This window comes from Zingiber officinale, chromosome 3A, assembly GCF_018446385.1.
Source record: "Zingiber officinale cultivar Zhangliang chromosome 3A, Zo_v1.1, whole genome shotgun sequence".
In the NCBI taxonomy this organism is placed as follows: Eukaryota; Viridiplantae; Streptophyta; class Magnoliopsida; order Zingiberales; family Zingiberaceae; genus Zingiber; species Zingiber officinale.
Genome location: NC_055990.1, coordinates 72,341,697 through 72,369,128, shown reverse-complemented (window position 1 = coordinate 72,369,128; position 27,432 = coordinate 72,341,697). Strand labels below are relative to the sequence as shown.

At 37.1% G+C, this 27,432-nt stretch overlaps 1 long non-coding RNA gene across 1 annotated transcript; it reads right to left on the bottom strand.

Annotated features, from left to right (window-relative positions):
• Window positions 1-23,921: 23,921 nt before the first annotated feature.
• On the bottom strand, window positions 23,922-24,394 carry LOC122053830. Its single transcript, XR_006132385.1, has 3 exons — window positions 24,354-24,394; window positions 24,168-24,278; window positions 23,922-23,965 (listed from the first exon to the last, which is right to left on the bottom strand). It is a non-coding gene; the product is annotated as an uncharacterized LOC122053830 (long non-coding RNA).
• Window positions 24,395-27,432: the final 3,038 nt, after the last annotated feature.

Below are 27,432 nucleotides of genomic sequence, written 5' to 3'. Positions count from 1 at the left end.
CCATGGGTGCTTCAGGACACCGTTCGGTCAGTACAAATTTATAGCTTTTAAGAACAATGTCTAGATTTCTTTTCCAATCTATGTAATTAGGTCCAATAAGTCTATTTTGTTGAAGTATGATGGACAGGGTTGAAAGTCATCCTAAGAATCACAAATAACTTTTGGTCAGAACTCTAAATTTAGAATAATATTGATTCCTCAAACAATACTATTTTAAATTAACCAACACCTCAAAATACCGTGAATTTTGTATGCCACGTTAGTGTGGACGTATACAAATTCAACATTTGTAAAAGGAGGGTTTTATCCCATTAATTTTATTATCTTGTCAACCTAACTTTTTGACAAATAAAATTAATAGTTGGTGTCTTTTGGTCACACAAATAATAGCAGTGACTCCGATGGGGAGGATACTATTAGATGTGTCTAAGTGTATACCATTACTTGACACTAAGTCCATTAATAAGATTATGCCCCTTCCGTTGGGGAAGATCACACGCTCTTAATTAACTTCCTATAGTCATCCAAAAATGGAAGTCTGTTCTAGTGATCCACAAACAAGCTCATCCGTTATGGAGGAAGGCACTCAGAGCCAACGCGCAAGCTTGTTTGCATCACTTACAAACCAGTAATGGAGACCATGGGATTTATTTAAAAATCCCTCTCCCACTTAGTTATTTATAAATGAGGAATTTTAACTATGCTAGCCTACTAAGCATGTAAACTAACACATACACACAACACAATATAAAAGCAATAAATAGAAAATCTAATTTTCAACTATTATGGCTTTTATCTCTAGTTGTCCTCCGTGTGTTGTCATCCCAAGCTGCTGCCATATTTGGCCACCGCCACCGGGTCTAGCTGTCGCATCTATCTTGCTCCTAGTTCCGCTGCGCCTCTAGTCCTTAGAAGGTTCCACGCTTTGCAAGATTCGATCCGCGACATAAATAGAATTTTACATTTTTGATCCTATATTCCATAAAAGGAATGTACATGTATCTAGATCAAAAATAAAATACTAATAAAACTAAATACAGCTCCTGTTGTATTTTAATACAATCATGCACACACATATAAATGCCCTTGGCATGTTCAAGGGTCCAATCACACACATAATAACTAAAAGCCATAATAGTTGGATCCTGTATCCACAAAGTTAGCACATCCTACTATTAACCTGCCTAAATTATGTATGACATGTGCATAATTAAACTAATACCAAATACACAGAGGCAAAACCCTAGCTCTGATACCAATTGTTGGTTGCTACTCGGAAAACCTAGAGGTTCCACTGTACAAAAATTTTGTACAAAGGTCTGAACCTTTTCCTAGCTACCATGTGTTCTTTTAAATTAAATTTTGGATCGCCTGCGGAACTTAACACGTTTGATCCAAAACTTAATCTATTCGTTCTTTTAGGTTTTGACTTGAGTCTCCTGCGGAACTTAACACGTTCGACCCAAATCACCTTAAGTTATTAATTCCATTAAATATTAATTTCCATAATCGGTTCTCAGTACTGACGTGGCGAGGCACATGGCCTTCTTGGATATGGGAGCAACCACCACCGACTAGACAAAACCTTTTATAGAAAGCTAATATTTAATTTCCTAAAATAACTTTAGGTTAACCAAAAAGAACAATCAAATCACAAGGAAAAAATAAAACAAAAGAACACAACTTCGAAAAACATATTCGAAATTCTAGAATCATAAGCCTCTTGTATTTGGTATTTTTCCAAAAATAACTAGTATGATGCGGAAAGAAAAATTACTAGTTATACCTTTTAGAAAGACCTCTTGATCTTCTACCGTATTCCTCTTCTAACCTCGGACGTTGTGTGGGCAACGATCTTCCGAGATGAGAAACCACCAACTACCTTCTTCACCTCCTAGCTAGGTTCGGCCACAAAGAAGCTTTACCAAGGATGAAGAACAAAACACCAACCAAGCTCCAAGAGATGCAAGCTTTCTCTCCTTCTTCTTCTTCTTCTCCAAGTAGTATCCGGCCTCCACAAGAGCTCCAAGCAATAGAGAGTTTTGGCCACCACAAAGAGGAAGAGGAGAAGAGATGATGGCCGGCCACAACACCAAGGAAAAGAGGGAGAGAAAATAATAGAGGTTGTTCATGAAGGCACCCTCACCCCTTCTTTTATATTCCTTAGCCTAGGCAAATTAGGAAATTTAATTACAATAAAATTTCCTCAATTTCCTTGACATGATTTAATTGAGAAAAATAAAATAAAATTTCCCCAATTGAAATCTTATGGTCGCCACATCAATGAAATCAAATTGGACAAGTTTCAATCAACAATTAAAACTTCCTAATTTATTTCCGAAAATTTTAAAAAATAAAATTTCTCTTCAAAATCTCTTCATGGTTGATAAAAGGAAATTTCTATAATTTTAATTTTTCAACATGTGAATAATTTTTAAAGAGAAAATAAAATATCTCACCAATCTACAAATAAGGAAAGAGATCTAATATCTTTCTTTAATCTTTTGTAGATCTTTTACAAGAGAGATATTTTAATTTTAATTCTCTTTAATAAATTATATCTCCGACATAATAAAAATTAAAATTAAAATACCTTTTAAATTAATTTGGCCGGCCCCCATTAGCTTGGGTTCAAGCTAGGGCCGGCCACCCAATTTTATACCTAGGCCGGCCCTAGCTTGGTTCCCAAGCTAGCTTGGCCGGCCCCCTATTGGTGGGTATAGAAGGTGGGTATAGTACTCTATAAATAAGAGGCTACGATAGGGACCGAGAAGAGGAATTGGTTTTGGTCTCCCGATAAAATTCAGCTTCGAACACACAACTTAATTTTATCAATAATAATTCATTCCACTAGAGAACTATTATTGAACTACCGCACCAATCCCAAATTATATTTTTGGGCTCCTTCTTATTATGAGTGTGTTAGTCTCCCTGTGTTTAAGATATCGAATGTCCACTAATTAAGTGAGTTATTGACAACTCATTTAATTAATATCTAAGTCCAAGAGTAGTACCACTCAATATTATTGTCATGTCGGACTAGGTCCACCTGCAGGGTTTAACATGACAATCTTTATGAGCTCCTCTTGAGGACATTATCAACCTAGTATCTCTAGGACACAGTTTCCTTTTATAATCAACAACAGACACTATAAGTGATACCATTTCCCAACTTATCGGGCTATTGATTCATCGAACTAAATCTCACCCATTGATAAATTAAAGAAATAAATATTAAATATATGTGCTTGTTATTATATTAGGATTAAGAGCACACACTTCCATAATAACCGAGGTCTTTGTTTCTTTATAAAGTCAGTATAAAAGAAACGACCTCAAATGGTCCTACTCAATACACTCTGAGTGTACTAGTGTAATTATACAGTCAAGATAAACTGATACCTAATTACACTACGACCTTCTAATGGTTTGTTCCTTTCCATTTTGGTCGCGAGCTACTGTTTATAATTTATAAGGTACTGATAACATTATCTTCTGCATGTGACACCACATACTATGTTATCTACAATATAAATTAATTGAACAACTACAACTAAATGTAGACAATTTGACCAAATATGATTCTTTATTTAACATAAATGTTTACAAAAGCTTAGGCTTTCAGTATACACTCCAACACCTACTCCATGGCGTGTTTTAAGGTGGACGAACCCTTGATCTTTCGGTGGATCAGCCCCCGGCAATCTCCGGCTAGAGCTTACTCCTTCTCGGTGGAGTACAACCTCTTACAAGACTCTTTTCCTCTTACAAGATGGAGACTTAGATTAGGAGGAAGAGAATGAACTTGAAATCTTTGGGCAAAGGCTTAGGAGATATTCAACAAGCATGAGTTACCTCCTTCAAGCCCTAAAGCTTCCTATAAATAAGAGGAGAGAGTTGATCATCATATCAACTCATCTTAGCACTAGTCGACTGGAAAAATCATCAGTCAACTGGTGCTACCATTGGAGACAGCCAACGGCTACTTCGCAGCACCAACGGTCATTTACCAGTCGACTGGTAAAACTACCAGTCGACTGGTAGCTACTGGTTGAGCAAACAGAATGCTTCTGTTCGCTCCCAGTCAATTGTACCAGTCGACTGGTCCTCACACTCATCCTCTCCGGAGCCGCCCTTGAAGCCATCTTCCTTAGCCTTCGTCCCTCAGATACACTCGAGCCCGTGGCTCCTCTCCGTGTCATCCTTCATGTTGCCTTGAAGTCCGCTTCCCTCGGCTCCACTCCGTTGCTCCTCGTCCGACACTCCCTCGGATGTCTTCCACATCATCCTTCACCGACTCAAGGATCTGAGCCCTAGGATGAGCTTTCCAAGCTTGGCCACACCAAGTTCCTCATGTGTTTCACCAAGTCCTACAAGACTCAAACACATATCAAACACATATGAAAGCCTAACTTAAACTCTTTGACACACACATCAAAACCATGATCGTACCGATCAAACCTAGATCGATTGCACCAACAATCTCCCCCTTTTTGATGTGTGGTAATATGTTTAAGTTAGGCATAAATAACAACATGAAAATTAAAAGCAATATATAAACATGAAGCATAATACTCAAGCTCCCCCTTAACATATGCTCTCAACCTTAATTTTCAAGTCTTGGTTTCTAACTTAAACCTTCCCTTTTCTCCCCCTTTGACACCATCAAAAACTGTAACAAACAAGTACACATACTATGGTATCAATGTAAATTTACAAATACCTAACATCAGCTCTTGAAAGTACTGGAAAACAGGTATCAGTCGACTGCCATCTGTTGCAGTCGACTGGCACATTACTAATATGAATTTTAGCCTTCCGAAGCCAACTTCAGAAATGTATAGAAAATTTCCAGAAAATTTAAAAAATCATGAAATTTTGAATACATATTTCTTATAATGTTCTTTAACAAGGAAAAATACGTTTTCATAAAAATTCATCATCGCGTTGAAGTTTTGATAAAAACTCAAACACTTTGAAAATCACTCAAGTTTATATTAATTTGAACCTTAGTTTTGCAATCATATGTTTCAACATCACTATACCACAGTAAATAAAATATAGAATTATTTTCAAACATTTAAAATATCCAACTATGATATATCGGCAAGATGTCCATTAATTAAACATTTGTTTTCTCCATAGTTGGCCTATGATCACTGAGAATTGATACATTTCATAACTCATCAAAATGTCATAAGCATAAGTGGATTCTTCGTATCATCTTATCATCTCACATTTATGGTTAGAAAATAATGCAAGTCATTGTGAGATAAAGGTAAGCTCTACTTAGCCCTCTTGATCATGAATTTATATCAAGGCTAAGTGCTTCCCCTTAAGGTCTCAAGTCAACCATTTTTCAAGGATTTGAATTATGATTTCAATGGTTGACTAGCCCAATATCCTCTAACCCTTGAGGATTGACTTTGGCACCAAATATAAATTCTTTCTAATTGGGTTAACCAAATATTCCTTGGGGATCCATTTTCTATCTATGGTCTTGGTTTTTGATTTCTCCCTAGCAAGTAGACAATGATAAGTCTTTTCATTGTTGGGTTCATTGTATCCTAACACATTTTTCTTAAAACTTACCCTTTGACTCCCAATGATCATATTTAAGGTCTTGGATCCAATTTCAAATTTTCTAAGGGCATTGGTAAGGTATTCTACTTTTTCTCTCAATTTCCTATTTTCTTCTTCTAAACATGAATCATTTGAACTAGAAGAAAAAGAAGCATGCAAATTATTGTCCTTAGAACACATGGATTCTAATTTTTCTTCAAGACAAATAATATCATATTTCAAGGATTTATTTTTCCTTTTTGCCTGGAATAAATCCTCATTTGTACTTTTAATAATCTTAATATCCCTAGACTAATATCCCTAGGCTAGGGATATGGATTTTAATGGACTCTAGTCTAGCTACTGGGGCATAAGTTTCATCATAGTCAAGTCCTTCAACTTGACTAAACCCCTTAGCGACTAGCCTAGCCTTGTTTCTAGTAATTTCTCCAGTTTCACTTAGTTTATTTCTAAAAACCCATTTTGTTTCTATAACCTTTTTATTTTTGGGTGGTGATACTAAGCCCCACACTTCATTTCTCTCAAATTGAGCTAGTTCCTCCTGCATAGCTATGACCCAGTCTGGGTCAAGTAAGGATTCAACTATGGTTTTAAGTTTGATTTTTGAAATTAAAGAAATTTGACTTAGGTTCCTAAAGGATAACCTAGTCTGAACCCTTAGATCTGGATCACCAATTATCTGGTCAGTTGGATAATTTGGGTTGACTCTTATGGTTCTAGGAGGTTGATTTTCTTGAGTTCTTTCTTCCTCTTCATGATTTAAGTCTTGATTGTTTCCTTCTTGATTACGATTGCTTTGAATGAACTCAATTGGCTGAGGCTGGATTTGATCTAAGTTTGGTTTGGATTCCTCAAATTTTACATTGGTGGTTTCATCAATTTTTAATGTAACTTTATTATATATTCTGTATCCCCTACTGTTGAGTGAATATCCCACAAAAATTTCATTTTCTACTTTAGAGGTAAATTTTCCTAAATGTTCCCTTGTGTTTAAGATGAAAGCTGTGCACCCAAATACTTTAAAATATTTTATATTGGGTTATTTATTATAACAAACTTCGAAGAAAGTTTTATTATGTACTTTATTTAGGGTTGTTCTATTTTGCACGTAGCAAGTTGTACTTACAGCCTCTGCCCAAAAATATTTGGGAACGTTCAAGAGGATTCAAGTAATGTTCTATTTTTTCTTTCTACAATCTCATTTTGTTGAGGAGTTTTAGGACACGAAAATTCATGATGATAGCCATTTTCAAGACAGAATTTATTAAAATTATGATTTTTAAATTCTCCCCCATTATCACTTATAATTCTCTTAATTTTAAGATCATTTTCGTTTTCAACTTGTTTACAAAAGTTTGTAAAAATTTCAAAGGTTTCATCCTTATTTTTTAAGAATTTTACCCAAGTGAATCTAGAGTAGTCATCTATTATTACTAGACACTATAAACTATCGTTTATTGATTTGACCCCATGGGAGTCAAACTGATCTAGATGTAAAAGTTCTAGTATTGAGTTAGTTTGAGACTGATTAACTGGTTTGTGGATAGATTTTTGCTTGTTTGCCTTGTTGACAAGTATTACATATGGTTGAGTCTAAGTTAGGTAGTTTTGGTAAGCCTCTAACTAATTCATTTAATTTGCTTATATTTCTAAAATTTGTGTGTGACATTCTTCTATGCCATAACCACATTTGTAACACCCCACCCTCCTCACTACTAGTCTGTGTGGGCGGAGCGCTACTGGACTACTAACTTATCTTAACTAACATTGCACACATGTAATTATCTATACTTAAAACTCTCTAAACACTCAAAACATGCAATTAACTGGCAGCGGAAGACTAAATGACTCATCTATACATACTACTCAGACTTATGTTCACAACTAAATCCATACATCAATCTAATCATGCTGAAATATAGTTATTAATCTGAACATGCATGCAACCATTATACAACTCAGATAATAGGTCTAATGTAACGACCACCCTTCTTACTACTACTACTCTCTATGGATGACCGTTACTTAACTACTAACTCTACTTAACCGGTATGATTAAAAATCACATGGAAACCCTACCGAAAAATTCCGGCAGAGTCTCCCCTGTACCGGTGACCATAATCATTAATACATAACATAATATACACAGCCACAGGCGGCTGGAACACATATCAAACACACAAAAGGAATAACATCACCACGCAGTTTAATGAAATCAAATCATGCAAGTAATAAATAGCGGAAACAAAATAAAAACATACAGTTAACTAACAGCGGAAGACTAAATGACTCATCTAATACATTCTTAATAAATGGCAATCTTAATAAATTCTTAAACTAAGTCCCAAGGCTTCCATAGTCCTGGTATCACACATCCCTCGAACACCTCCTTGTCGCCTTCCTTTCTATATCTTTTCCTTTCCTGTATCTGCAGTAAGAGGAAGTGTAGTCTATAAGCAAAATTTGCTTAGTAAGCGCTATCTAACTCACAAAAACTCGATATGCATGTATATAAATAAAAACATGCTAAAATTGAATGCTAACATGTAAAGCTACTCATGCTCATAAATAGCAAATAACAGTAAGCTAACTCATGCTCTTCTAATAGTAAAGAAACATACTGAAAGGCTAAACATGTAAGACAAGTCTATACTATCATGCTAGCATAAAGAATTTAACTTACTGAATTCTAAACACTTTCTGATTCGTATTAAACTTACTTAAAAACTTATTCTTTTATTTCACTTATTTAAAACTTATTCTTTAATACTTGTAAACTTTTGTAAACACATTGTTTTATTAGTTCAAAAGCTTATACTTATAATACTTCAAAATAGTAATCAACTTCTCTTGGGCCCAGGCATAGTACCATCTTATGCGCGTTCCCTAATAGGTTGGGGTAGCGAGCCACCAATCCTAAAAGAGCAGACCTCAGTCTACCAGGGCCAAGACCTCGGAATTGGACACCTGGATTTGTTTAACGACAACCTCGGAAGTCGGGTAGTAGCCTCTTTAAAGTAAAATATCTTATTATCTTAATTACTTCTTCTTTAAATGCCTCGGCATTTTAACAAGCACCTTGTGTGCCAATATCCCTAAAGTCTTGACTTTGGGATCTACTTAAGGCCTTGGCCTTTTTCTTTCTTTTCTTTATCTTTCTTATACTTGTTAATGTTGGTGCGGGAAGCATCTAACGATCGAACCTGAGTTTTGATAATGGCAAAGGATTCAAAGTTAAGGTGTGTTGTGATCTAACATGTTGAATGAGTATTTCAGGAAAAGTCCTAACTGCGGTTAGGCAGGTGAAAAACCCTAGGGGGTGGTAACCCTAGGTCCTAGGGGGTGGTAACCCTAGGTGGAGAAAAGTCCTAGCTGCGGTTAGGCAAAGGGAAAAACCCTAGGGGGTGGTAACCCTAGGTCATAGGGGGTGGTAACCCTATGCGGAAAGTCTTGGCAGGTCGATGGCTTCAGGCAAAAGTCCTAGGGGGTGGTAACCCTAGGTGGAAAGTCCTGGTGTCGCGAACCAGGTGAAAGACTGGACTAGCCGGGAAGCGGATGTCCAGCAGAAAGTCCGGAAGCGTCGAGTGCTGAGCAAAAGTCCAGTAAATCTCCTGAGTGGAGTAGGTGAGGACGTGTTCCCCGTAGAGGGAACAGTAGGCGTCGGGTCGACCTAGGGTTTCCGGGGGGAAACCTGAAGTCAGACCCGGACAGTTCGAATGCTGTCAAAACTTTCATTATTATCATTCATTATGTTTCTGTGCTAACTTTGTTTTGCAAGGTATGTGTTTGGGACTAACACATTTTGCAGGAACAAATGAGAAAGTTACAACTCGGATGAACAGTGTCCGAGGCGCCTTCATGGAGCTTGGAGGCGCCTCGGGTGCGAACCAGGAAAAGCCAGCGTAGAAGGTTGGAGGCGCCTTAGATGAAGTTCAAGGCGCCTTGGGTAGGCTGAAGGCGCCTTGAACTAGATGAAGTTCGACCAAGTCTGTGCTGATCTCCGCGGGTGACTCGGCCTGTTTAAGGCGCCTTGAAGGGCTTCAAGGCGCCTTGAACACCCTTTATAAGGGGTCTCGAGCAGCAGCACCAGGACAACAAATACCAAGTAATCTCTCGTCAACGTGCTGCTCCAGAAAACATTCCGAAGTGTTGCTACAAGTGCCCGACGACCCGAAGCTTCAGATTTAGCATTTCTTGTTGTCGGTATAATACTTATAGCTTTTAATTGTACTCATAATTGTAATCTTTTAACGAGCTTATAGTTGTTGCCCACGGAAAGCGATCAAGGATCGCGGGCCTTCGAGTAGGAGTCGCCTTAGGCTCCGAACGAAGTAAAATCTCTCGTGTCTCTCTGTGTGTATTTGTTCTTTATTCCGCTGAGTGTTTTTAAACTCTGATATTCTTCGATTTAACAGAACGATTTAGCCACGAGTGCTATTCACCCCCCTCTAGCACGTCTCGATCCAACAATTGGTATCAGAGCGAGGTCGTCTTGAATCAGTGCAACCACTATTCAAGACAATTTTCTTTTCGTGGTTTTGTTCGGAGTCAATTAGAATTTAGCCTCATAGCTATATTCTAATTTCTTTTTACGAATCGATTTTTTGCCCGAAGTTGGTGCAACACCACTCGAGCTCGTAATTATTACTATTCTCTTCCCACACTACTAATCCAAGACTCAGTCTTGGAATAGATCTTGTTGTTTTTTGTTCTTTTAGATCTAAATGGCCCAACAAGAAGGATATAGCACCGTTCGCCCCCCACTATTTTCCGGAGAAGACTTCAGATATTGGAAGGGGCGAATGGAAATATATCTAAAGATCCAGTTCGACACCTGGATGATCGTCAGAACAGGACTACAACTACCAACTGGTACCGATGGTAAGCCTACATCCTGTGAAAACTGGGAGCCCGCATTTATCAAGAAGGTGGAAGCCGACGCCAAAGCCACCTGCACCATCCAATGCGGTCTGACCAAAGAAGAGCTCAACAGAGTCGGTCCATTCTCCTCCGCAAAGGAACTATGGGAGAAACTGATCGAACTACACGAGGTCACCTCGGAAACCAAGGTAAGTAAGCGTGATTTGTTATTAAATAAACTATACAATTTGAAAATGCAGGAAGGCGAGACGGCAAGCTCTTTGCACGCCCGAATTCAAGATATCCTGAATTCTCTACATGGAATCGAGCAGAAGGTAGAAAACAGAGATATAATAAGGTATGCCCTTAACTCATTCCCTAGGAGTACACTATGGGCATCAATGGTAGATGCCTATAAAGTCTCTAAGGATTTGTCTTCCTTAAAATTAGATGAATTGTTTAGTGAATTCGAACTCCATGAACAACCTAATGCACGGCCATCCGAGAAAGGGATTGCTTTGGTTGCAGGAACGAGTCGAACACGGGAATCAAGAGGACGGCGAAAAGTTGAATCGGAATCAGAAGACGAATCCGATTCAGAAGATTCAGAAAATGAACTGGCCGGCGAATTTGTGAATCTTGTAAAGAAACTCTACAAGAAGAAGAAGGGATTCAACAAGAAAGATCTGAAGAAGGCAGTTCAATCCAAGGAGGCCCAATCAAAGACAAAATTTGAAGTCACATGTTACGGGTGCAACCAGAAGGGCCATATCAAGACCAACTGCCCCAATCAAAAGGAAGCCAAGAAGCAAAGAAGAAAGAAGGCTCTAAAGGCAACCTGGGACGAATCTTCTTCGGAGGACGAAGACGACGAACTCAACCAAACAAGTTTACTCGCATTGATGGCCCGGGACCAGATCAGCGAGTCAGAAGCCGACTCTGAGGAAAGCCACGGATCCGCATCCGTTTCCGAAGGACCAGACTCCGCTGTAAGTATTCCTAGACTCAATAATTTAGTCAATTATTTACTTCGCAAATTAGCTAAGTCAAATTTGAAAATTAAGTCACTTTTAAGAGAAATAATCACTCTTAAAGGAGTAACTAACTCAAAATCTTTAACTGAAGATTCAACTCAAGTACAACGACTTGAGAAAGAAAATTCAAATCTGAAAAATCAGTTAAACAAGTTAAAAATTACTCTAGAAAAGTTCTCTCTGGGTTCCAAGAATTTGGATCTAATTCTTGGGACACAAAGAGCTGTCTACAATAGAACTGGGCTAGGATACAAAAGTAAAAAGAAATATAAATCCTATTTATCTTTAATAAACAAACAAAGTAGTAAATCAGTCCAAGCATGGGTCCCCAAGTCCAAATTGATCAATCAAGTTGGATTTGGTCATTACTGGGTCCCGAAGGATCAAATATACTATCTCGATAGACCACATCGAGGCCGTGATCCAGGGGGAGCAAAAAGAAAAACGATACTAAAAATAAATTAAATTTAAAATTCAAAATCTAAATTTAAAATTTGAAATTAAAAAATTCAAAATTAAATTACAAAATCTAAATTTAAAATTCGAAATTAAAAAATTCAAAATTAAATTACAAAATCTAAATTTAAAATTCAAAATTAAAAAATTCAAAATTAAATTACAAAATCTAAATTTAAAATTCAAATCTAAATTAAAAGTTCAAAATTAAATTACAAAATCTAAATTTAAAATTCGAAATTAAAAAATTCAAAATTAAATTACAAAATCTAAATTTAAAATTCAAAATTAAAAAATTCAAAATTAAATTACAAAATCTAAATTAAAATTCAAATCTAAATTAAAAGTTCAAAATTAAATTACAAAATCTAAATTTAAAATTCGAAATTAAATTATTCAAAACTAAAAATCAAATTCAAAATCCAAAATTCGAAGCTAAATTAAAAATTAAATTGTAAAATAGATGGAGGATCCAAACTAGCTGGCACCTCCGACAGAACTACCCGGCAGGGTAACTGAACCTAAATTTTACTCGAAATGGGTAAAACAAGAGTAGACTACCCGGTAGGGTAATTAAGGATAGATTAAAAAAAAAAAAAAAGGTTAGATTTACCTTGAAACTTAGTACTGGTGAAATTTTTGGATGATAGTACGTTAGGGAAGCTTGGGCATCGCATGTCTAGGAAGATATGGCTTCGACCTGGTGCATTTGGCCAAGTGAAACTGACCGAAGCTACCCTTAAATGGATCCTAACTAGTTAGACCAAGGTTTTGTACTAAGTTCAGTGGGTAGGACTATTTGGAAACTTCGAAGGCATGGTTACTTTAATGAGTTCCTTGTGACTCATCACAACCCAGAAGTTTATCCAAAGAATGCTTACTTGTTGAACCCAAAGCTAAACCTGAAGCTAACACAAAGTTAAACCAGACCTTTAAATTCAACAATAAATCATCTCACATCAATTATAGGATTCCCTGATTGACAATTTAGATCGGGTGAGATGACTAAGAAATTAAAAGTAAAATTGAATTGAATTTAAATTAATCAAGTTAATTATCTTAAATTATCATCAAAGTAATTAACTCAAAATTAATTTCAAAATTATTTAAAAATCTTTTCAAAATTCATTTCAAAATTATTTAAAAATCTTTTCAAAATCAATGTCAAAATTATTTAAAAAACTTTTCAAAATCAATTTCAAAATTATTTAAAAATCTTTTCAAAATTAATTTCAAAATTATATAAAAATCTTCTTAAAATTAATGTCAAAATTATTTAAAACTTAAAATGCAAAGTAATTTTTAGTTTATTTTAATTATCTTGAATACAATGGAATAGAAAACATAGTGTCTGCTTCAATCACGCTATCTTTAATCCATTAAAAAGAAACCAATTCAACTACTTCATGTGTAGGAGTTGGATCAATGGATGTTGGATAGTGGATGCTCCAGACATATGACTGGAGATAAATTGAAGTTTTCAAAGCTCAAATTAAAAAATTTAGGATCAGTTGCATTCGGCAACAATGGTCAACTTAAAGTAATCGGAAGAGGTAATATCGAACTCAGCTCCGAGTTTATTATTAGAAAAGTTCTGTTAGTTGATAATTTCAATTTCAACTTACTAAGTATAAGCCAATTATGTGATAGCGGATACTTAGTCACTTTTGACAAAACTAGGTGTTTAGTCAAAAATATTGAAAATCCTGAAATTACACTTAAGGGACTTAGGAAAAATAATATGTACTCAATTAATCTACCCACATCCTCAATAAAGTGTTTAATAACACAAGAAGAGGAGACTGACTTGTGGCACAGAAGACTGGGTCACACTCACACAAGACTCATTTCAAGAATGAGTCATAACGGTCTAGTTAGAGGTTTGCCCAAACTAAAATTCATTGAAACCTCAATCTGTAATGCTTGTCAACAAGGAAAACAAACTAAGTCAACACACAAACCAACAAATCTAGAAAGAACCAACTCATTACTTGAGCTCCTTCACCTTGACCTATTTGATTCACATGGAGCCAAGTCATTAAGCAAGAACCAGTATTGCTTAGTAATAATTGATGACTATTCTAGGTTTACATGGGTAAGATTCCTAAAAACAAAAGATGAAACCTATGAAACATTTAGTAATTTTTGCAAATTAATAGAAAATGAAAAAGATACTAAAATTAAAAGAATAAGAAGTGATCACGGGGGAGAATTTGAAAATCATAGATTTACTCAATTTTGTAAAATAAATGGATATCTACATGAATTTTCATGTCCTAGAACCCCTCAGCAAAATGGCCTGGTGGAACGTAAAAATAGAACACTACAAGAAGCCGCCAGAACTATGTTAAATGAATATAATTTAAATCACCAATTTTGGGCTGAAGCCATAAATACTGCAAATCATATTCAAAACAGAATTTTAATCAATAAATATCACAAGAAAACTCCTTATGAACTATATTATCATAAAATTCCTAACTTAAATTATTTAAAAGTATTTGGTTGTAAAGTTCACATTTTAAATACTAAAGATTACTTAGGAAAATTTACACCCAAATCTAACCAAGGAATATTCTTAGGATACTCCTCTACCAGTAGAGCCTTTAGAGTATATAATCAAAATACCTTGAAAGTTGAAGAAACAACTAATGTAATATTTGATGAAGAAAATAATTTAACTAATGAAAATATTGACACTAATCCAAGAGCAGTAGACGATGATGAAATCCAACCTAATCTTAATGAGTCTGAAGTACAAGGTTCTGACTCACAGATAAGACCAACTAGAATAAGCACTTCTCACCCACCTGACCAAATTTTGGGTGACCCAAACCTTGGAGTCAGAACAAGATCATCCTATAGAAACCTTAGTCAGATCGCTCTAATTTCTAAAATTGAACCTAAAACTATAGAAGAAGCCCTGCCTGATCCAGACTGGATTATTGCAATGCAGGAAGAATTAGCCCAATTTGAGAGAAACCAAGTCTGCGACCTTGTACCTAAACCCATAGATAAATCAATAATAGACACCAAATGGGTTTTTAGAAATAAGTTGGATGATCAGGGTGATATCATAAGAAACAAAGCCAGACTAGTAGCCAAAGGGTTTAGTCAAGTTGAAGGATTAGACTACGATGAAACCTACGCACCAGTAGCTAAACTCGAATCCATTCGAATGCTATTAGCCTATGCAACAAATAAAGGGTTTAAATTATTCCAAATGGATGTTAAGTCAGCCTTTTTAAATGGTTTCATCAAAGAAGAGGTCTATGTAAGCCAACCCCCAGGATTTGAAGACTTAGACAATCCTAATCATGTATTTAAGTTAAAAAAGGCCTTGTATGGACTTAAACAAGCCCCTAGGGCATGGTATGAACGGTTATCCAATCACCTTATATCCAAAGGCTTCAACCAAGGTCAAATAGATCCAACTCTATTTGTAAAAACTGTAGATAAAGACATCTTCATAGCCCAAATCTATGTTGATGATATAATTTTTGGATCTACTAACTCTAAATTTCTAAAAGAATTTGTTAGACTAATGGAAAATGAATTTGAAATGAGTATGGTTGGTGAACTTAATTTTTTCTTAGGCTTACAAATAAAACAAACTAAAGATGGAAGTTATGTTTATCAAACTAAATATGCTAAGGAGTTAATTAAAAAATTCTGTATGGAAAATTCAAAAATAATAAATACTCCAATGGCAACCAACATCAATATTGACTCTGACCCAGTTGGAAAACCAGTAGACCCAAAATATTATAGAAGTATAATAGGTAGTTTACTGTATCTAACTGCAAGCCGACCTGATATATTGTTTGCTGTATGTATGTGTGTAAGATACCAATCCTGTGCAAAAGAATCACACCTAACCTATGTTAAAAGAATACTTAGGTACATTAAAGGTACTCTAAATATAGGACTCTGGTACCCTAGAACTTGCACTCTTGACCTTCATGGCTATTCTGACTCAGATTACGCTGGATGCAAGTTAGATAGAAAAAGCACAAGTGGCAGTTGTCAATTTATAGGGCAATGCCTTGTAAGTTGGTCAAGTAGAAAGCAACATTGTGTTGCTTTATCTACCACTGAAGCTGAATATATAGCCTTAGGTGAATGCGCATCTCAATTGCTATGGATGATGCATACTCTTAAAGACTATCAACTAGAATATCATAAAACAAAAATTTCAATTGATAATATAAGTTCAATAAATCTAACAAAAAACCCAATTCATCACTCAAGGACTAAACATATAGAGGTGAAGCATCATTTTGTAAGGGATCATGTAGCTAAGGGTGATATTATACTCAACTATGTTGAGTCAAAATCAAACCTAGCTGACATTTTCACAAAACCCTTACCTGAACTTGAGTTCAGCTCTCTTAGAAGACAAATAGGTATGTGTTGGGTAGAATAGATACTATAACATTATATTCTTACATTTTTTTTATAAATTCTAGGTAAAATCTTGATTTTGTCAAAATCCCTACTTTTCTAGAATTTCAAAAATTGGACTTAGCCTAGGATTTTCCCTTAGAAATCATGTTCCCCTAGGACTCAGCCAGAGCATCTCACAAACACCTAGGTTTACCTTGATTGTGTTTGTAAAACATAGAACGGCGTGAGATGCATAGGGTACAGCCTGGACTCAAGAATGCTTATATCTGTGCATTGATATAAGTCTGGGCGTTAAATATGCAATAAACACTAATCAAGTTAAGTTCTCCAGCTCTAGTCAAGTCTATCTGGACCAAAATAACTTAACTTGACTAACCAAGTGAAAGCTATTGTCCTGTAGACAATCAGCAAGTAACTCAAGGTTAGACAGTTGGCAAAGGATACTCAATCTTTTAGTTAAAAATGCCTATACTTTAGGGCTCTGATATCTGATCAACACCAATTACATTGCTATTCAACTTGACTCATGCTTGGACTTAAGGACCAACTGAATAAATAACCTAAATTAAAATTTTAGCTACTCTCTCTCTTCAACTTAAAAATTAACCAGTTTTTTTAATTAAGCTAAGTCACTTTTCACTTAAGCTACATTTTCAAAGTTCAATGTTTGCAAAAGGCTTAGCTAAGTGGTTCATAGAGCAACTTTCAAATTTTTTTTTCAAACTTAGCCAACCTTGAAACCTAACGTTATATATTATTGCTAAGATATTTTCTAGGTTACCTTTCAGATAGTTTCGCAAAATTTTAACTCAGTGCTTTCAAAATTTTAGGTGAAAAGTTATTTTTCAACTTAGCACTTATCCTGTTTTTTAGTCTAATTAATTTTTCAAAAAGAAAAATTGAAACTGGCTTATTTTTTTGATAAAGGCAAAGGGGGAGAATAAGAAAATTCAAAAGTAAACTTTAAAAGTAAAAAGTAAAAATTTAAAAAGGAAACCCTGTATTAAGAGGGAGCTTCACAAAAGTTTAAGTGTTAGCTTAAGTTAGGCGTTGATTTGATTTTATATACTTAAGCTTGCTCACTTAAAACTTTTTATGCATTTGTTTTTACTTAACTTTGAATTTGGGTTGCCATAATCAAAAAGGGGGAGATTGTTGGTGCGGGAAGCATCTAACGATCGAACCTGAGTTTTGATAATGGCAAAGGATTCAAAGTTAAGGTGTGTTGTGATCTAACATGTTGAATGAGTATTTCAGGAAAAGTCCTAACTGCGGTTAGGCAGGTGAAAAACCCTAGGGGGTGGTAACCCTAGGTCCTAGGGGGTGGTAACCCTAGGTGGAGAAAAGTCCTAGCTGCGGTTAGGCAAAGGGAAAACCCTAGGGGGTGGTAACCCTAGGTCATAGGGGGTGGTAACCCTATGCGGAAAGTCTTGGCAGGTCGATGGCTTCAGGCAAAAGTCCTAGGGGGTGGTAACCCTAGGTGGAAAGTCCTGGTGTTGCGAACCAGGTGAAAGACTGGACTAGCCGGGAAGCGGATGTCTAGCAGAAAGTCCGGAAGCGTGGAGTCGAGAAAGTCCACGATCCGAGGATCGCACCGGCACATGTAAATCTGAGGACGTGTTCCCCGTAGAGGGAACAGTAGGCGTCGGGTCGACCTAGGGTTTCCGGGGGGAAACCTGAAGTCAGACCCGGACAATTCGAATGCTGTCAAAACTTTCATTATTATCATTCATTATGTTTCTGTGCTAACTTTGTTTTGCAGGGTATGTGTTTGGGACTAACACATTTTGCAGGAACAAAGGAGCAAGTTACAACTCGGATGAACAGTGTCCGAGGCGCCTCCATGGAGCTTGGAGGCGCCTCGGGTGCGAACCAGGAAAAGCCAGCGCAGAAGGTTGGAGGCGCCTTAGATGAAGTTCAAGGCGCCTTGGGTCGAAGGTTGAAGGCGCCTTGGGTAGGCTGAAGGCGCCTTGAACTGGATGAAGTTCGACCAAGTCTGTGCTGATCTCCGCGGGTGACTCGGCCTGTTTAAGGCGCCTTGAAGGGCTTCAAGGCGCCTTGAACACCCTTTATAAGGGGTCTCGAGCAGCAGCACCAGGACAACAAATACCAAGTAATCTCTCGTCAACGTGCTGCTCCAGAAAACATTCCGAAGTGTTGCTACAAGTGCCCGACGACCCGAAGCTTCAGATTTAGCATTTCTTGTTGTCGGTATAATACTTATAGCTTTTAATTGTACTCATAATTGTAATCTTTTAACGAGCTTATAGTTGTTTCCCATGGAAAGCGATCAAGGATCGCGGGCCTTCGAGTAGGAGTCGCCTTAGGCTCCGAACGAAGTAAAATCTCTCGTGTCTCTCTGTGTGTATTTGTTCTTTATTCCGCTGCGTGTTTTTAAACTCTGATAGTTCTTCGATTTAACAGAACGATTTAGCCACGAGTGCTATTCACCCCCCCTCTAGCACGTCTCGATCCAACAGTTAATACCTCTAATAAAAGAATGCTTCTTTAAAAAGAAACTGAAATGTTTAAACAAATTCTAACTTTGAAATGCATAAACAAAAATCTGCATACTATGCTAATTAAAATTCTGCATACTATGCTAATCAAGATTCTGCATTCTATGCTACACTATTTCTGCATACTATGCAAACATAAATTTTGCATTATAATACTTAACCAAACTACACTATAATCTTTTTCTTTAAAATTGCACTATAAGTTCCACCAAAAATCTGCACTACAAGTTCCACAAAAAATCTGCACTATAAATTCCACCAAAAATCTGTACTACAAGTTCCACCAAAAAAATCTACACTATAAACTTTAAAGAAATCTGCACCATAAGCTCTTAAGAAATCTGCACTACAAGCTCTAAAGAAATCTGCTCTAAAGAAATCTGCATTTTAAGCTCTAAGAAATCTACACTACAAGCTTAATTAAAATCTGCACTATAAGCTTACATAAAAATCTGCACTATAAGCTTAATTAAAATCTGCACTATAGGCTTAATTAAAATCTACACTATAAGCTTAATTAAAAATCTGCACTATAAGCTTAATTAAAATTTGCACTATTGGCTTAATTAAAATCTGCACTATAAGCTTACATAAAAATCTGCATTATAAGTTTAATTAAAATCTGTAGTATATGCTTAATTAAAAATCTGTACTATAAGCTTAATTAAAATCTGCATTATAGGCTTAATTAAAAATCTGCACTACAAGCTTAATTAAAATCTGCACTATAAGTCTACATAAAAATCTGTACTATAAGCTTAATTAAAATATGACTATAGGCTTAATTAAAAATCTACACTATAAGCGCTTCTCATGCTTCGAATTCAAGAAGAACAAAGGTCCGAAACAACTCCTACTGCAGGTGAGAAGCACTTACCTTGCTTCTTGGACTCACAACCGAACAAAAAGGGCTTCTAGGACCTTGGTCGGCCGTCGGAGATGATGCCCTAACTCCCTTTCGTTTTCTGCCAAAGCTCCGCCATCGTACGCAGAAGAGAAGGAGAGAATGGTTTAAGTCACGGGAAAATAGAGCATCAACTTATCCCTTTTTATAACTTAATATTTCTGTTAACTCCTTAAATAAATTCGCTATCTTTTCTAAACAGACAAATCCAACATCAACTTATCCCTTTTATAATCCAATATTCTGTTAACTATCTTAAATAAATTCGCTACCTTTTCTAAACAAACAAATCCAACATCAACTTATCCCTTTTATAATCCAATATTCTGTTAACTATCTTAAATAAATTCGCTACCTTTTCTAAACAGATAAATCCAACATAAACTTATCCCTTTTATAATATTCTGTTAACTATATTAAATAAATTCGCTACCTTTTCTAAACAAACAAATCCAACATCAACTTATCCCTTTTATAATATTCTGTTAACTATCTTAAATAAATTTTTCTAACTTTTCTAAATAGAAAAATCCATTTGCACACCTGGTCAGCCTGGTTTTGACCGAGTCAAAGGTCGTGGGTTCAATTCTCGGCTTGGACATTTTTTTGTCGAAACTTTCTTTGTTTAGTAAAAATATCAAACGACCTCCAAAAATTACATAAAAATACTCTAAAAATTTCTAAAAATCACTAGAATATTTCTATAGTATTTTTAAATATTTTTAAATTACTTTTAGGACTCTAATTGAGGAAATTTGGGGCGTTACATCTAATGTGCAAAACAATCTTAATAAATTGTTATGCTAATCCCAAGGATTCTATAGTCCAGGCATCACACATCCATCCGCACCTCCTTGTCACCTTCCTTTGCTATAACTTTTCTTTTCCTTTATCTGCAGTAAGAGGAAATGCAACTATAAGTAAAATTTCTTAGTAAGCGCTATCTAACTCACAAAACTCGAATATGCATGTGAATAAAATAAATCTAAAATTGAATGCTTTAAAGGAAATACTACACATGCTCATCTAATAGCAAAAGAAACAAGACATGCTGAAATGCTAAAACATGTAAAGCTTATTTCACTTGTTCAAAACTTATACTTTTATACTTCAGAATAATAAGTTTAACTGAACTGATACATAAGCTAAGCTAAACTGATGCTAGGCTAATGTCGAATCTGAACTGTATTCACGTAACTGATTTGTGAAGTTTTGAAAACTATTTTCATAATAGATAAAAATAATAATCATGCTGCTGATGGGCCCGGCAACTGTACTTGCTATGCGCGCATCCCTAACTAAACCCGAGGTAGCTAGTCCCGAATCTAGTAGGGTTTACTAGGTTATCTAAATCTAGGGACGACTATGGGAGCCCAACCCAAGGATAACTAAGAGTCCAGCACAGTGCCACTGATAAAAGTAAAATACTGATTCATAAGCTGATTTATCTTAATTACTTCTTCTTTAAATGCCTTGGCATTTTAACGAGCACCTTGTATGTCAAAATCCTTAAAGTCTTGACTTTGGGATCTACTTAAGGCCTTGGCCTTTTCCTTTCTTTTCTTTATCTTTCTTATACTTGTTAATACCTCTAATAAAAGAATGCTTCTTTAAAAACTGAAATGTTTAAACAAATTCTAACTTTGAAATGTATAAACAAAAATCTGCATACTATGCTAATCAAAATTCTGCATACTATGCTAATCAAGATTCTGCATTCTATGCTACACTATTTCTGCATACTATGCAAGCATAAATTTTGCACTATAATACTTAACCAAACTGCACTATAATCTTTTTTTAAAAAACTACACTATAAGTTCCATCAAAAATCTGCACTACAAGTTCCACCAAAAATTTGCACTATAAATTCCACCAAAAATCTGCACTACAAGTTCCACAAAAAATCTGCACTATAAACTTAATTAAAATATGCACTATAAGCTTAATTAAAATCTGTACTATAAGCTTACATAAAAATCTACACTATAAGCTTAATTAAAATTTGCACTATAGGCTTAATTAAAATCTGCACTATGAATTCCACCAAAAATCTGCACTAAAAACTTAATTAAAATCTGCACTATAAGCTTAATTAAAATCTGCACTATAAGCTTACATAAAAATCTGCACTATAAACTTAATTAAAATCTGCACTATAGGCTTAATTAAAATTTGCACTATAAGCTCACATAAAAATCTGAATTTCTAATTACAAGGGAAAAACAAATCTTGGATCTACTCTAAATTCCCAAGCAACCACAATCCTTTACAGCATATTCTGAAAACTAAAAGAAACACTAAATCAAAGCTCGAAACTACCCTTACCGTAGGTGAGTAGCACTTACCTTGGTTTCTTGGTCTTACAATCCGAATTAGGCTTCTAGGGTTTTCGGAGAGCTTGAGATTTTGGCTCTTCTTCGTGCCCACTATAAAACCCATAGGATCTCTAATAATTCATGTAGATTTATGCATGATTAATATAGATTTATGCATGATTAAAATGGGCATTAATAATTCAAATAGATTTATACATGATATAGTATAGGCCTTATGTGGATTCTCAAAAATATAAAAGAAAAAGAACCAAAAAGAGGCATGACCAAGGATTGAATGTCACGCCCCATAGGAGTCCCTGTCCGAAGAAATTTCGGCAGCATCTCCCCTGTACAGCGGACAATCTGAAACTTCTACATAACCCATATACCTCAGCCACAGGCGGCTGGAATAATAACAGTAAATAAAACCAATCACCACGCAGTTTATATAAGTATTCAGCCTCTGGCTGTCACAACCACGCAGTTAATAAAATAAACAACATAGTAATACTCTGACTCGAAATCAACCCTACTCAACTACACTCGTAAAGCCCAAATCCGATTTTCTTACCTCTTCTGCCGTCCAGGCAGACATGTAGTAGTATAAAATCGAAAACAAATCCATCAACGAGACAAATTATATAATATCTAAGTATTCAACATACAAATCTAAATATAGTCAAGTGAGAATCAAAACAATACAAACGATAGCAAATAGCTGGAGGTCTGCAGGGATCTAGCACCACGTGCTGTGGGGACTAGCGACTGGAACTCCCTCCTGACAGCATCAACCTGAAAATAACGACAATGGAGGCGGGGTGAGTCCAACACTCAGCAGGTACAATTGATATGCAAAGTAAAGAAATAACACTTAGCACTAATCATGCGTACAGTCTCCTGACAATAATAAAGATAGATGCAAATCGAAGAGAACAGGAGAGAATCTGCACTAACCAGGACCCGGTAAAAGGACAAACAGTCCGAAAGGTATAGAAGACCTGTATGCATGTCAAACATAGGTATCCAAACAATATGCAGCATATAAATGCAACAATCACAATCACAAACAATAAATGCATCATGCATATGATGCCAATGTCATGGTCACCCCTGACGCCAGTCAGCCAACTCACAACATAAGTGGGACCAAGTGGGTAGGGCTGTGACAAACGTGCACTCAGCAACACTACTCCTGATGAGTGATCGAGTGGACGGGATGCTGTCAGAGTACATACGTACTCCTACCCCAAATCATAAATGGGGGAGCGCAATGCTCTCATCTCCCGGTACGCTATGATGAGGAGGAATCTCTACACGCTGCGTCACACTACCCCTGAGCGGATCAACGGAGCACCGGAAGAGTCAAACTGACGTGCTACCACGCTGTATCTCGCTACCCATGAGCGTCACAACGGAGCACCGAACAGTGATGAAACTGGCAATGTGCTCGACAATAATGGAGCAATCTATCGCACAGCATGCGATCATGCAAATGGTGCATGTCACTAAGCATGGTAATATACTAAACCAACCTCTGGACATATAATAATGGGCACCATAATGAATAGATCATATCAAGATATACAGATCAATAAGGTATCAAACCTAGGTCCTGAACATGTGAAACATGGTTATATCACTACCCATGAGCATGATAGATCGGGTACAAGATCAATACGAGATGCAATCAAACAATCAATCAAACAAGTAACATGTATTGGGCAGTGATTAACCGAAACAAATAGGAAACACAATTAATGCAACATATTATTTTCATTACTAAGCATATCAAAGACAATAAGTCAAAAGTACCCGCCTCCAAAATAAAGGTCCAATGCTATCAGGTCCAAATCTGACGTCGAGATACTCGTCTCGCGTCAAGTCCTGTATCACCAATATAAATATATTTTATTTAGCTACAATTCTCACAAATAGCTAAACAAAAACTCTAACTCTAAATGAGTATAAAACCTTACTCATACTATTAGATTAAAATAAAATCCTAATTCCTTTGACACAAACACTATCTGAAATAATTGAATCAAAACCATGATTCATAACATATATCAAATGTCCTACACCTTACCTTATTTCTCAGCCTTATTGATTTCTGGAACAAGGGGTGCTGCTGGTCGGAATTTTCTGCTAGAACCAAGTAAGCCCACAGAACACAAACTCCCTGCTGAAATCCTTCCCACTGATCAGATCAAGTTGAGATCAATAATAAGGAATCACAAATCAAACAACAACCCATCTTACAACCTAATCTTACCTCAGATGTGCCAATCTGTTGACAGGGGTGTGATGGCCGGAATCAAGCAGGGACAGCAACAACTATTAATGCTGTGATAGCCGGAACCAACTAGGTGCCTTCCAACAATCGAATCCAAAAATCACACTACAAATGCATCAACTACCCAATCAAATACAAGTGCACAACTAAAATTGCAACCTGATCCTTACCTTCATCCAGTAACTCACTGGAATAGAGAACGGAGGATTTAGGGCTCCGGTGTTGTTTCCAGCAAGGGGCTACTGAGGCAGTAAACTAGAGCAGAGGGCAACGACGGCATACGGATCCCAAATGGTGGCCACGGCAGAACCCTTACCGACGTCGGAAGCAGAGGTTAGGGCAGAGGCTGCAAATCGACAGTGACTTTGAGCGTTGGCAGCCGGTTATCCACTAAGAGGGGCTAGGGCACGGTGGGAGCTCTCGGCCGCGTCTACTGTGGGGGCGTCGTCGCTGTCCCGTGTGGTGGTGGCGGCAACGGAGCGACGCTAGGGAAGACGACAGTGGGTTGAGAGTGGCTCACGCGACGCCGATGCTTGGACAGGAAGGAAGAGGAGAAGGCGATCGGCGGCGCCGGGTGGCTAGTGCATCGAGGGGTGCGTTGGCGATTAGGGCACAGCCGTCGGGCTGTGGAGTCGTCGGGTGAGGCTCGGCAGGCACGCGTGGGGAGAGAAGAAGGGAAGAGGCAATGGCTTCGGGTTTCGGGGAGGAAGAGACCGCCGGCCGGCGGTTAGGGCCGGCGTCGGGCGTGAGAGAAGAAGAGGAGAAGGCTCGGGTCAGGCTCGCGAGGGAGAAGAGTTTTCGGTGAGGAGAATAAAGAAAAGGAATTTAAAAAGAAAAAGTAAAAAAATCAACTTTTTCTCACTTAAATGGGGTAGCCCGAATAGGTTTTTTTTTTTTTTCCGGGCCCCGTTTTTATCCCCGTCAACTCGTTCGTACGAGCTCCGAAAAATTCCCGAAAAATGTCCAAAAATTCCGAAAAAATTCCCTTATTAATATTCGTCATTTTTCCGGTATTTTACATTGAACCTTGGACCTCTTGGTAAGTGATTCCATGTCATAACCAGTAGCCCCAGCAGGGGTGTGCTGATATGAAAAGAGGGAAATTATGGTTAAAGGTAAGGAAAGTGAAGGCTCACTTCACTAAGGAGGAGAAATTCAGGCTTCCTTCTCTTCTTACAATGAAAAGAGAGTTTTTACTTTCTCCCTTCTTTTAGGATGAGTAAAAGAAGAGGGAAGGAAAAGATCATTTTTCCTTCTTCCTCTTAATTGGAATAAAAGGAGAAAAAGAATGAAAATCTTCATTTTTGCTGTCACGCCCCGAGGGAGTCTCTGTCCGAAGAAATTTCGGCAGCACCTCCCCTGTACGGGTGACAATCTGAAGCACTTCTACAGGCATAATATACCTCAGCCACATGCGGCTGGAATCATAACAATAAAAGAAAACAAACACCACGCAGTTAATATCAAATTCAGCCTCTGGCTGACACAACCACGCAGTTAAAAGTAAAGCAGCCCACTCGGCTGTACCAAAACCAAAACACAACAAAAACTGACAGAAACCAAATACAACCAAACATAAAAACTGCTAGCCGGCTAGGCTTACACAACCAACAACATAACACCCGGAAACAAAATTAGAACACCAATCGAAATACAGAAATTTCATATACCAAGATAAAACAACAGAAAGGCAGCGATATGTCTTCTGATGTGACGCGGGGACCAGCAGACAGGATGCTCCAAGCGACACCATAAATAACCTGGTACCTGAAAAGATAGTGTCAACGGGGGTGAGTTCAACAACTCAGCGAATACCAATAGACATGCCTAGTAAGATATATCTAACAGCAATAAACATGGAATACAACTTCCGAATAATATATAGGAAATATACAAAACTAAAAAGTAACCAAGGAAGCTGTACTCACCAGGAACTCCTATCCTGAACTAAAGGGTCATCAAACCGATATGCAGTATGTCTCCTGTATGCATGTCAAACAAATGCATCCACCAAAATGCAGCATATAAGTGCAGCAAACACAAACAAATAAAGGCAACCAATGCATGTGATGACCGTGCACTCTAACATCACTGCTCCTGAACAGTGACCGAGTGGACGGAATGCTGTCGGAGTACTCCTGTCCTGTGACCCCAAATCATAAATGGGGGAGCTCAATGCTCTCATCTCCCGGTACACGATGACGGGGAGGAAATCTCTGCCGGCTACCACGCTGAGTCACCTGACCAACGGAGCCAAACAGAGTAAATGCCAGCGGAGCCAAACAGAGCGGAACTGACTGCCGGCTACCACGCTGAGTCATATGACCAACGGAGCCAAACAGCAGAACCGCCACACACCTGCCTGATATACCACTAAACCATGAGTGGGGGTGTGTGCAGTACATGTAACTGGCGATGGGCTCAACCATAGTGGAGCCGACAATCGCACAGCATGCAATCATGATGCATGTCACTATGCATAGCAAAAACTGATCAACATAACCATATCCATATATACAAAATGGGTACTATAAAAGCGATGGTCACATACCAAAATCTAGAGTACACAGGTCAGATAGAATATCAAAAACCAATGTCCTGAACATAATAAGTATAGAATATTTGATCAGCATAGAAAAATCCATATATACATAATATGGGTACCACAGTATCAGTAGGTCAATCCACGGATCTAGAGTATATAGGTCCTCTAGGGTATAACAACCTAGATCCTAAACATATCCCCCTTCCATAGCATATGTACCAACAATATGCACAGATCAAAGCCACAAGGTTTAGGTACACGAATCATATATGATATACCAATAGAAATACACAATCCAGGCATGACATAAAAACCTAAGTATCAGATAATTTGGATACACATGCCAGAAACAAAAATCCAGAATCTAATCCTAACCTCAGTAAAGCATGGTATGTCACTCTAGAAACTAAGATACTCATGGCAATAAGATACTCATGGCAACAAATCACGAGATATAAGCACGGACACATCACAGGCGACAAACCTAACATGCTATGGATATCAAACAGTGAC